The sequence below is a fragment of the Athene noctua genome, chromosome 2 (assembly GCF_965140245.1).
Source record: "Athene noctua chromosome 2, bAthNoc1.hap1.1, whole genome shotgun sequence".
Taxonomy (NCBI): domain Eukaryota; kingdom Metazoa; phylum Chordata; class Aves; order Strigiformes; family Strigidae; genus Athene; species Athene noctua.
In genome coordinates this window covers 109,275,316-109,288,930 of record NC_134038.1, presented here as the reverse complement: position 1 = coordinate 109,288,930, position 13,615 = coordinate 109,275,316, and the positions used below count along the sequence as shown (strand labels likewise).

At 41.3% G+C, this 13,615-nt stretch overlaps 1 protein-coding gene across 2 annotated transcripts in view; it reads right to left on the bottom strand.

The window, feature by feature from the left end:
* Window positions 1–13,615, bottom strand: part of LOC141957814 (sodium channel protein type 5 subunit alpha-like) — a 225,414-nt gene that overhangs the window by 60,723 nt on the left and 151,076 nt on the right. The window lies entirely within an intron of this gene.

Here is a 13,615-nt window from a genome sequence, read left to right as displayed (position 1 = left end):
TGCTACAAGCCTGCTTGAAACAGTGTGGAAAAAACCTCACCCAGAGGAGATAATATACACATTGAAGGGAAGGAAAATGCAGAGTTCACTGGAAGAGATAAAAGGTATCTAAAAGCAGATGTGGAAAAACTGCAGGTAAACATGTAAATATGCGCTCCTGTTCAGCAAAACACTTAAGACTACTCTGCACCTACTCATGTCAATGGGACTTAACTGTAGGTTGAAAGGAGAACACAACCTTAAGTAGTTCCCTAAAAAGGGATGGACTCTGGAATCAGAGCAATACTTTTTCTTTTTTTTTTTTTTTCTGCAAACACATCTGACTAGACCTTGCTTGCTAGCATGAGTGATGCCTTTAAATTCAGCCACTTCTTCCTGTGGTGATTTTTATTGCTGCTGAGCTCTTCAGAAGTACTCCCAGGACTAATGGCAGAAGAGAGCATGTTTGCAGGGTTAGTCTCTACATCGGAGGCCCAGGGTCTCTGCTGGTGTAAATCAGTGTGGCTTTATTGATTCACCTAAGACAGGGATTTCTCTGAAAACTCCATAGCTCATCACAGCACTACCATTGTTCATGCCATTACTAATGCTGCTACTAAAATATTAATAAAACTCTAACTGGTTTCAAAAGCTTGGGCTGAATTGCTTACAGAAGGACTTCCATGCTGAGAAAAAAATTACAAGCATAACAGGAGTTCAACAGTAATTATTTAAATCTATTTATCTTTCACTTGTCCGCCTTTTTTTTTCCCTTGACTTGAGTGACATTCAACGTTATTCATGTATTAAGTGAGTTTCCCTTCCCCAGGGAGCCACGGCCTACCTGCCTCAGTTCTAAAGCCACATCACCACAGGAAGTCCCTCAAGAGGTACCAGGAGCAGAAAAACACTTTATTCCAAATATAACTATCTGAAAGAACGGATGACACAAAGGAAGCTGTTGGTTAAGCAAATTGCTCTCCATATAAATACTTTTGGACTGTCAGGTTTGTACCCGTTATTTCAAATGTCGTTCTGTGTTTCTAGCAAATTAATTTAAAATCAAATTATTTGTTTCCTGCTTCAGAGGGCATGTGGTCTAAAATATATTCTAACTTTAATAAATTAAATTATTTGTGTCCAAGCCTGTACCCTCTGAATAAGAATATATTACATACAATTCCTAGGCACAGTGTATCACTGATCTTCACAGGCCAGAGATTGCTCCATAATCACTGAGTTACAGTTCTGTCCCTGTCAAAAAGTAACACTCTTTAAGGCGCATCTTTGGAAATAGCGTAATATTCAGGGGAGAAGCTAATGTGGAAGGCATACTATGCACAACTAAGGCACTCAGCCATGAAAAGTGTTGTGGGTTTTTTTTAATGCAATGTGCATACAACTTAGTACCAAGTAATCTTAATGGCATGATATTGGTTATAGCACTAAAACAACAGAAACTATTGTTTCATGTTAAAAGCGCAATGCAATCTGAGGTGACATCTCAAGTTCATTTATGCAGAAAGGTTGTGCACTCAGATTCTTTAGAGACTATGCAGTGTATGAGAACAGACTATGTAACTCAGTTGATCTGACAAATACTCAAGTTGTTAAGCAAATTATTGCACTAAGCTAGAGTCAAATGCCAAACTTACACCAATTCTCTATTTGTTAACCCCTCTGTGGTAACAAGATTTGGAACACTCCTAGAGGCTAAACTCCAGGAAATGTGGGCCCAGCTGCTTCCCAGAAATCACATTTGTACCAAGTATCTGAAGAGTTAATTAAAACTGATGAAATATATCCTGGCAATGGAGACAACATGCACATGTGCTCGGACAATGATTTGCTTCACCATGTGTTTTCAGACTTGTCCTGAAAATTTGTAAGGTGGGAGCAAATGTCTTAAGAGGAATAGACTCTTCAAAAGAATCTGATTGTATAGACTGATCCCAAAAGGAGTGTTAGGGAATCAACTGAGTTTTTGCAAGCAACTGATGACAGCCCTGATAAGCTATGCTCATGGGATGCAAGTCTCATTTCCAGCACACAGCACCTGAAAATCATTACAGACCTGTCTGGGGAAAGGTGCCTTTGGTTTATGTTGTTTAACTTCGGACTGTTTGCTTTTGTTCTGATTCCAGATGATTTGTTCTTCTGGCAGCAATGGCAGCAGGTTTATCTCCTGTAAAGCTCCCCACCGTGGGTGGTTTATGGAATTTGTTTTTAATTTTTATATCAAGTGCTATGTTGCCAAGGCAATACACATTATGTTAATATTTATTGATTCAGTTGTTTTCATAATTTATGAAGTAAAACCATTCAGCGATACAAAAACTTTGTGCATGCAAATGGAGGGTTGGGAGCCCAGGACAGACCTCAGCTCCTTCACAGCATAAACTAAAATTTGTTCACCTCTGCTCTGATCTGGGCCCTAAAAAGAGGTGATATGCCACCACCATACCAGCAATTAGCACATAGAGGAGGATGAATCCAGTGTTGTCCCCTTGCATGCTGCAGGCCAGTTGTAGCACCAGAAAAACAGCAACCAGATTGAAAATAGAGCATAATTTGGGTGACATCTCAAGTGCGTTTGTGCACAGACCCACATACTTGTTTGCTGACACAAATAAATACAAAGGCTCCACACTGTGTTCTGCCGCTGAAAAGCTCAGATTGGCTAATTGTTTCAGGCTCAAAAGGGGATTAGTGCAAATGTCGATGCTTTGGAAAGAGGACTTGCTGTTGGCAAAACAAGACAAATACCTGTCATCAGCATAGATTCACTTTATTCCTTCCCCATGGAAATACCATTTTTTTCCATCCTGTGCAAATAAATTTAGAAAGAGGATCCCAGGACCTGCCTTTCAAATGGTGATCAGTTCAGATGGATTCTCCTGATGCTTCACTCACTCCCTAGATCATGACCCTGGCTTGTAACATTTGTTCCCTGATTCCCTGGGCATGGCTGTTGTGGGAAAGAAGATGTGCAAAGCCTTTGATAGCAGGAAACTTCCTCTCCCAAGCAGGTAGGGAGGCAAGAAGTGGGAATTGGCTCTGGAGCCCTCCCCCCTTGCAACTGTCACTGCAGAGTCAGCAATCAAGGATGAAGAATGTGGCAGGATAAAGTCAATTGAAGTTATTTTATGAAGTGGACAAGGTATCTCCTGTCTCTGGTGAGACAGTGCAGATGCAAACTGCCCTTTACTCAGTCCACAATACAATGGGAAGCTTCAATCCTATGTATCTTCTCTACTCCCCACCAGACTCATGCATCCCTCTGTCTCTTTGAGGACCAGTTTTGAGAAACTAATCCCTTTCAGGGATGTCCAGGTCCTGTGGTCACTTTCCAGGAACAAGCTGATCAGGTAGGTCATTTCCAGGTGCAGACTCAGAGTGGTGGAGGCTTGTCCTGGTCCCCCACATGCAAGTCTGCACACACTTGGCCATACAGGTGGGACTCTGCTTTACCATGGGATATTGCCCATCAGAGGAAGCAGCAGCAGCAGCCAAGAATACTGGCAACAAAATTATCTCTGCATTAGTCATTCATAGATGACTGACATTATGAAATTGAGCCTTCTTGAGAAATGCAGCTCAATAGAGCAGCAATTAGTACTTTAATAGATGACAACATATTTTACCTGCAAAATTCCTTACAGCCAGTTTTCGGATATGAAAACTATCATAGGAGTTTGAGGAGCTTTTAATGTATAGTAAACCCAGTTCATCAGTGTGACACACATAGTTAAGAGATGACTGTTTACTCTGTAAAGTAATTGTTGATGTTTGTGTTCCTCCTTGCAGACAGCTATGGATTTCATAAAATTACTGTGCCTGGTAGCAACTGGCATCCTTTCTCAGCAACAGTTTGTGTCTAGTATCTGGCACCCTTCCTCTGCAAAGAAGCCAAGAAGTAAATGATCGTGAAAATTGAACTGTTTATATCCTACCTCTGCATAAGTGGAGAAGCAAGCAGATTGCAATGCTGCTGAAACACGGCAAGCTTGCATTACTGCCTGGGTGGCACCTGTTTCGTGTGTAAAGTAAACAGGAGACTACAGTCTGCTGAGCTGTTGGGCTTACAACTCTCAGATATGCTGAATTCAGTCTTTCTGAAAAGCCTTGAAGAATCTGAGCTAAAATGGGAGAGAAATAAATAACCACAATCCAGGGAAACAAATTGTGGCTTCTTATTACCAGAACAGATCGTTTATGATCTTGGTTCTTCTCTTTCACAAATAAATGCAAATCCTTGTAGCACCAATAAAATCAGTGGATTTATCTTTCTGCACTTTAACAGGAGAAGAAAAATCACCAAATACATCAGGAAAATCCCCTTGCTTCCTTAATACGAGAAGGGGAAGATTAATATCACTTATTCTTCTAGGAATAAAAGAGGACTGGTGTGCAGCTGTCAATTTTAAGTGTGTACATTTAAGAATCTCTCTAACCCGCTTTGAAGAATTGCTTCTGTAAAGCAGAGTTACCACTACTCCTTTTAATGAGAAATCAGAGGAAAACCTGGAGCAGGACCACACCACAGGGCTTGGATTATAGCTAAAACAGAAAGAGGACTTGTGCTACACTACATTCCTTTACAAGTGCATTTTATCAGGAGACTACAGCATTTGCAATGCTGATGTAAGCATGTGAAATCCTGCCTTCAGGTTGCAACACAGGTACATAATTTAAGACCTTCAAATTCCTCCCAGTGGGTATGAAAACAGGTAAGAAAAAGTCTAAACCTGATGTCGTAGTTTGAGATTAGAGAGCAACTGAGCACCACACAGCTGTTCATTCCCCCTTCTCCCCAGTGCTGGGAAGGAAAAAATAAAAGACCCAGGAAATGGAGATAAGGACAGAGAGGGATGAGCTTATCCATTATGGCACAAGCAAAAGACAGACTCATTAGGGGAAGAAAAAAAGAACATAAAATTTAATACAGACACTAACAACAACTACACATAACAGACAGAGCAGGACTATGAGAAATGTTAGCACATCTCAAGGAGGTAGAGATACCAGGAGCAAAGCTGAGCCTGCGAAGAAGGGGGTCAGCTTTGATCCTGACATCTCTACCTCCTCCCTGCAGTGGCACAGGAGGCAGGGAACGGGGGTGTGGTCAGTCCGGCCGCTTCTTCCACCTTAGGTCAGGGAACTTCTGGCATTCCTCTCCTTTTCCAGCATAGTCTCCCTCTCACGGGAGACAGTCCTATACAAACCAACTCTGACATGAGTCACTCCTACAGGCATGTGAGTCACTCCATGTGTTTCAATCCTCCCAGCGCCGAACTACCACAGCGGGGCCTTCTTCCCACAGGGTCCCAGCCTTTTTGGGGCTCAGTCACCTGGGTCAGTGTGGGGCCCTCATGGGCTTCAAATCGGTATCTGCTCCACCAGTGACCTCCATGGGTGGCAGGGTGAGTGGCACTCTCATCTCACCCTGAGATACAGGGGAGTTCCTGCTCTGGCACACCTCCCCCCTTCTCCTTTCTTCCACTGACCTCAGTGTTTGCGCAGACGTTCTCCTGGCAAATTCTTCTCACAACTCCACCCACTCCTCCCAGGTTCCCCTTCTTAAATACATTATCACAGAAGCACAACTAACTGAACTGAGCTTGGTGCAAAAGTGAGTCTGACTTGGAGCCGAAGGAGCTTTGAGAAGCTTCTCACAAGGGGCTGGCACTGTAGCTTCCTCCCCTGCTACAAAAACACCCCCACCACTCAGTCAAACCAGAACATCTGATTGGGTCTGGTCATCCCCACTCTCCATCCTATGCCACCTTGTCCATCAGTCCACTTCAGCAGAAACAACCAGACATTAGGCTAGTTTAGTAGACTGATATTTGTTAATTTCTTCAGGCCTTACCTACCTCTCCCAGTCTTTTCACTTGCCATTTATCTAAGCAAAAGCCAGAAACAATCTGGGGCAAAGGGACTAGTAAAACATTAGAATTAGAATGTGCTGCCCATATTTGCCATGTGAAACCCTCTGGACTACTTTTTTTTTCTTGATGACCCAGCCTTTATAAGGGTCCCATTTATTAAAATCCAAATCACTAACACATGCATGCAGAAGATAGACTCCAAATTCAGAAACAGCATAGACCTGTTGCTAGCTTCTGTGTAGGTGAAATGATGCCCCCAACCTGCATGTCCACAGGCCCCAAGGGAGTCTCCAACTCTGCTGTCATCTGTCAGAGTTAAGGCCATTAATGTTTGAAGTTACACCTATGTAGCTCAACACAGAACTTGTCCTCCTGGTGGACTTAAGAAACAATTTTCCCCCCCTGAAAGTCATGAGGTATTCGGAAGAAAACTGTAATACTTGTTCTAAAAAAATCATGTACCTGTGAGTACTTAGGTGGATAAAAATACCAGAATCTGGTCCTTAAAATTCAGAATGGCTAAGTCTGGCCAGAAAATGCAGCTGCTCATCAAAGTATGTTATCAGCAAAAACTCCTCTGGAACCAGACTGCTCTGGGATTTTTTTTTCATTTTGAATAAAGGTGAACTAAAACTTGCCAGACAAACAACATCACAGCCACTAACTGCTGGTCTCTGCACAATCACTGGATGCTTTGCCAAACGTCATCCCTCAAGGAGAGAAACATCAGTTTAGCAGTGCTCCTTCTCTGATTAATCCAGAAGATTTTAAGCATTTGAACTCCAGCCATGGAGGAGCAAGGCATGTTATTTCTAATGGCTTCTGCCTTGCTGGCCTAAGATCCTTTCCCACACTGGGCAACACACTGCCCGTAATAAAACATAGATTCATTATTCCAAGGGTTGAGTCTTAAAATTAGTCTAAGTGGGAGAACTTGGCAAAAAGATGGACTGCCAAAGTTAATTTAGCCTGTTATCAATTCAATAGGCTTAAATAGGCAGTGAAAGTATTTCATAAGTGTTCATTGTTCAGAGTTCAAGCTAATACCTTCTGCTAAATTGCGTTTTGAAGTTTAATCACATTCCACTTTTTATGTTTCTTTTGGTAATTGGGATCTCTTCACAGTATAATATGAAGAACTCAGAGTAATGCGCTCCTCTGATGGAAGTTTAAATTTTGGAAGTTTGCCTCAAAATGCAGTGAGTGAGAGTGCCTGAAATAACCTGCAACCTTTCACCCAAACTAGCCATTAATATTTTGATCATTAAAGAAGTCTCATATTATTACTGGCAATAGCAACAAATAACCATTATTTTAAATTTTGTTATTTTGGACCATAATTAGTGGGAGTAATTTCAAGCCCCTGACACATGCATGCACTGTCTCACTTGGCACAGGAGCTGTTGGGGAACTGGCTGCTGTTCATTTTGCCCAAAATGTTATATATCGACATTTTCTTTACCAAAGGGAGAAACAGTGAGAAATGCTCCTTTCTGGGCAGCATTTTGCTCCAGGGAGGGATATGGATACTGGGAAATGGCACCCAGTAGACTGTGACTGACACGTAGTCCACAGTCTGGGCACTTGTCCAAATGCATGTTGTCAAGTCCGCTACGCCTGATATCGCCTCTTTCAATGCCAGGCTTTTTTATTTTTTTCTCTCCTCTCTTTCTCTCCTCCATCAGCTCCCTGTGTTTCCTGCACCTTAGGCGTTATGTTGTGGACAAATATATTTCCCTGCCACTGCGTACTGAATAAGCACCCTAAACCCTTTATTTGCAGTGTGACTGCTCTAATCACATCAGTAGAGATCTGACATGGACTCATCTTCTTCTGCCCCATCGTCCTGAAACAAAATAAACACAAATGTCTTTCTATATGTAAAACAAAGATGAAGACATAGGTGCCTTAAATCTGCTGCTGTGATTTATAGTCCTTTTTCTAATGGCCTTGCTGCTATTCTTCTGAAGACTACAAATACGTAAATGTTGTATTTTATGGCTAAAAATAATTAGCAAGTAATTGAGTTCTATGCAGTTTTCAAGAAAGGCAAAGCAAAACATAGAGAAGTCCAGGCAAACTGTGTATGTAATAATAATGAAAAACCCCTGCTGTCTTAATTAATGATCAGAAAAATATTGGCCCAAATAAAGCTGACAAGAATGCTGTAAGATTTATTTCATGCTGCATGCATGTATACACATGAGCTCAGTCTCCTGTCAGTAAGAATTGGGGAGTCACCAACAGAATTCAAAGGTATTTTATCCAGTTGCACTAAACGAGACCGTGATCCACAGTCTGGAACTGAAAACAGATGGAATATAAATACTGTCTGAAAGGGCATTATGGTTCCTGACAATGAAGTATATTTCCTGCAGTAAAAGGCTGAAATTAATGTACCCTGTCAAATAAACACGACTTCATTGGATCTCTGATTTATAGATGTTAGAACTATTAGGAGCATAAGACACTGTCACAAAAAATTTTATATCAAAATCTTTATGCACTGGCATTTTTATAGCAATTTTCAATAATCTCAGCAACACTTATGTCAACCTGGAATAATTCTATTGACTTTTACAGAGTCACTTCAGGTTTAGGAACAGGTCTGTAATGCACAGAAATGGGACAGTAAAATTTCCACTGTATACAAAGGAAACAGATGTGGGTCCAAATGTACATGGTGAACTCGCTGTTACTTGAGACATTTCATTCTTTTTCTGTCTTACAGATGATGTATCACAGCTAAAATAAACTTACAGGCTCTGTGCAGAAATCAGTGGTTGAAGTCTTTGACTCAGTATTGTGAGAAAGCTAAACCACGTTGATCCTAATGGTCCTCTCTGACCTCAAAATTATGAATTGCTTACTGGTAGAAACATGAAAAAAAGGCCATCAGAAACAGATTCACCTTGTTAAATGAAATAAAATGAGTCAGTAATTCTGAAATAAATAGGAGGAAGATGAGAATAAAAGCTTGGGGCTTTAATCCAGTTCAGGGCAATATAGAAACTGCATCATTGAATAGTGACTGTGGTGGCAGCCAGCTCTATCGTTGACGTGTACAGAGGCAGTTACTCATCTAAAGTCTGAAAACGTGGTTTTCCTGGGAGATGTGTTTGGTGGAGCCCAGACAAGGGTTTACACGAGGAAGAACTACCAATCAAGAAAGAACTGTGAATATGATTGAGGAAGCAAGGCGAGTTCTGAGTACTCATTCAGTGTGCAAAATCCAGGCAAAGTACACTCCTGGGTCCTCTGTGCAAACCCAGACCCAAAACTCCTGAAAATCAGAGCAGAGGTGCTGCTCTGCCTTGAAGGGGTCTAGCAAAACCACACCGAGAAGTGCAGCTGTGCAGGTGGGAAACTGGGAAAGCCTGAGAGACAAGGAAAGACACTGCCTCATTCCCGCAGGCAGCATTCCCTGTCAGGTCATGGAAAGGTGAGCCCTAGCAGGTACAGCAACATCTATTTGCTATGTAAGGATTTCCGCAGCCAGGAGTGAGCCTCGGGCAAGAGGATGGACCAGCCCTCGCCTGCTTTGCAGCCTCAGGATTGCACAAATTAGCTATGGCGGGAGCTGGCACCTGGTCGTTGTGCACTGAAAGGCAGCTCCCAGTGTCAAGGCAGTGTCGAGGAAAGGGTAAGAAGCTTCAAAGTGCTCCATCCTGGCAGCAGGCAGGCAGCACTTTCCATATGACCCAATTAGCCACTCTGTCGGAACAAATCAATAATGGCATTTTCTGAAGACAAGCAGGCAAGTGCTGCTGGCTCGGCACTGTGATGCATGTGAAAATACAAAGGTGTTATCCCTGCGAGAAAGCAGCAGCCGTGCCTGGCTTTGCCACAGCAGAGGGGATGAATATCAGATGTGGCCAAGAGCCACTAGCCACCACAGTGTGGATTTTCTTCTCAATGGCACGCCACACAGACAGATCAAGTTGAGGGCAGTAGTTGAGTAAGGCAGCACATGCAGTATTTAATTCAAAGAAGAGAAGAAAGCAGTAACAATCCTGTTGGGCTGACTCAAACAACAAGGAGAGGATAGAGCCATTTTCTTCGTTGTACTAATAAATATTGCTGACTGTAGGAACTCATCGATGCAGAAAAGGATCCAGGTAGCATGCAGAAAGACCTGAGGTCTGGGGTAATAGAAACAAGACTGAGTTTAACATTGTAAGTGCAGGACACTGGAGACTGAATCAGGACACTCAGTGTTACTCATCTGGAACCTCTTCTTAGTCCATTAATCACAGGATTCCTCTGAACCACAAAGTGATGTCACTGTGAAAAAGGAGCACACTGTTCTGGACTACAGCTGTGGGCACCTTGGAGGTTAAGCAATACTGAAGTAGGAATTCTGAAGATTTAAGCTTTGGACTTATACATCTAATGTAAAAGGTACAAACCCCTCTGATGTCTGAAACATTCAGCGTAGTTAAATTGCAGGTAAGTTCTGATAGAATCCACTGTGTCAGCTGGACTGGACTGTGTACACTAAATTGTCCTATCACCTTACTGTGCCCATAATATGGTTCTTCATATTCATTCTTCAGGAGGCTGAAAGCTGATGTCACATGTGAAAAGATGGTCTTTATAAGCAATTACAAGACACTCTACAGAGGTTCAAGAAAATAATTTCTATATTTTAATCATCTAGGAAACCAAAATGAAAACCCAACAGAAACTTGAGGACATGCAGCCAGCATGTTACTGTGGTTGCTTGCTGAGCTTTTGGGAACTGTTTTCCTGCTAGGACAACCCATTATACATGTCAAATTATACATCTCAAAGGCAGAGGAAAAATGGAAGGCAATTATTCTCATTATGAGGCTAAACTTATAAAATCCTGAGGAAATCTTGTGGACTGGCGGGGAGAGACTTCTCCAGCACTGTGAGCGGGGAGAGGCGAGTTAGATAAAGACATAAGGTAGAATGTTTCAGTGGCCAGCATCAACACACGTATCACACAGTAATGACTAATTAAGTTCAAGGCAGTCCTTTCTCAGCCTCACTCCTGCCAGATTCTTGCAGCTGTGCTGACTTTTATTGTTCAGCTTTTCTTTCTGATCCTTTCACCATATATGTGGGCTTCAGGCATGTGTCTCCTGGCTCTCCAAGCTGGCAAGGCATCTCACTTGCATCTCAGTAATCAAAGGAGATTTAGAAGTTATTAGGTGGGCTCTCTTCCTCTCAATGACAGTACCACAAATTGGTAGCTTTCAGGAAGACGGCTGCTGCCAGTGTAAGCTTTGATAATAGAAATGGCAGCTGAAATTTAAACTTAGACATTTCTATTACTCAGAGGAAAATGTGCAGTCACAGAAGGGTTTCTCATCATCTGAAATTTCAAACTGCTCTGTGTAACACTGTGGGGCCCATTTCTCATAGCCACAATGGCTTACTTTAGAGTAGTTTTGTGACTTTCCGGGAAGAGTCTGGCATTGGTACAGGAGCTGTAAGCTGAGCTGATCATCACCCTAAAATACCCAATTGGGATCAACAACTATGCCTGGACCAGCCTTCCCTTAGCCTCTCCATCATGATGGATGAGTCCAGACTGATATGAGCACACGATTAATAGAATATGGTCCAAGATCTTCAACTGACAGAGAAAGTGCAAAGGATGTGTAAGAATTATTTAGATTTACCTAGCCGTGCACTTGAGAGGCATGCATACATACATATACTCCCTTTTTGTGCATCTCCTTTTGCCTCCTCTTCCATGCTACTGCACCAAAATCTACATGCATGAGGAGAAAAGCAGGTTCTAGCAATGTTGCCAAAGGGCTGCTAAATTCCAGGTCAACCAACAACTTTAAATGCGAGCAGGGTATATTGCCTTCTCCTGAGAAGTAAATATGCATACACATTCTCTTTGTACATACGAAAATATTTAAATATGTAAAAATATGGATTATAATTAAGAGAAAGTTAGAATAGATTTGAATGTTTAGCATACTCTTGGTAGTTCTTGTTTTGTTTCTGTAGGATGCTCTCCACACAAAAAGATACTTCACCATAATTATGCCCTTTCAGTGCAATCATGTAAATTTTGATCTTGTTTACATTCTTCTTCCTTTACGAGCTCTGCCATGGTTATCATGGCTATCTTGGAGGCAAAGAGGTAAAGACTCTCGTGGAGGTTTGGCTTGCAGGATTATAGTTTTTGGGAGTGAGTGAGAAGTTTATTCCCCAGAGTCCCACAGGGCTGCCCTTGATACAAAGGTTATCATGCTGTAATGCCCACAACTCTATATCCAGGGAACTAGTATCCAGGGAACTATATACTGTTCTCCAGGTGCAATAATTTCTTCTGCAGTAACCCATGTGTTGATCGTGAGTTTTTTTGTGGGTCCATATCATATGTCTTTGGAATGAGCACCATTAAAAATTACAGATCTTTGAATGGTTTGGGATCTGCTTTCTCACGGCTCTGCTCCTTACAGAGACATTTACAGCTGTGCAAATTTATTACGGTTTTATAGAAAAGTAAATACAAAGCTCATCACACAATTCTTATTTCTGCTGTTGAAGTGCTTCTTATTTTTGTTTATTTATTATGCCAATGTATTTTGAGTCTTTGACTTGGAACCCCCTTGCATGCACACATTTTACTCTCTAGAAATTTGGTAAAATTGTTTGCTGGATATATGAACTCACTTCTTGTTTGGACCTTTCCAGCAGCAGGCCCTGCAGGCCTGCAGACAAAGGTTGAAAACCATTGATCAGGGCTATACACAGGGGAGCAGCAGTGACCTGCAGCAGCTGTTTGTCAAACCCTGGAAAATACTAGTGACAAAGCTAATTAATATATTTCTCAACTCCATGCCTCCTATTTAATTCACATGCTAGCAGTGAACTCTATTATTTCACTGTAATCCAAATATCTTGTGGCAATGTGACAATGTTATTCTAATGTTTATTGAAAATTTCATGAAAAGAGATAGTGTGAAAACAGTATTTTGGTTTGCTTCTCCTACTGGGTTTTGTTTTCTCCTATTTTATTTCACTCTGAATCCTTGATGTTTATATTACATAAGATAATGTTTCAATATTATCAAAACAATTTGAAGAAGTTTTCTTAATATTTTCAAATCAAATTTTTTTCAGAATGTTCCATTTCACTAAAATGCTTATTTTTCTACATCAGTTCTCTCCTTCATGACTCTGATAGATCTCACTAAAGGTCTAATTCAACATTTAGTTGCTGTAGAGCTTAAAATGTATGGTTACCTGTTTTGTCTACTAATACACACACCAGCACCTACATGGGCACATAGTACAGCTAAATAGAAATCCGCATTTCTATACTTCTATGGTACAGTAAAATGCAAAAATCCCAAAGCCTCCATGCTCTATGCAGCAGTGTAGCTTGCAATTGCGAACATTTCTATTTATCTTGAGGAAGGTGGAATATAGTGCTGCAGCATACACGTGCGCGCACACACACACACACACACACACACTTCCAGACCTCATGGACACTTACGTGCAAAATTTCAAAATTTTTCTTTGCACTATGAGGGAAAAATCTGAGAGTTTTTAAGATTGTGTCCCTCTATCAGATGTAGTAGAAAGATGTGGATATCTTTAAAGTCCAAAAACAACAAAAAGACAAAATCCAAAACTCCAGAATTAAACACATTTATACACTATTAAGTGCATTTATACTAGTCAGTATTTACAGATTGGCTGATACTAAGAAACTAATCTACTATGCTATTATTTTTTTTCAAGTGTAT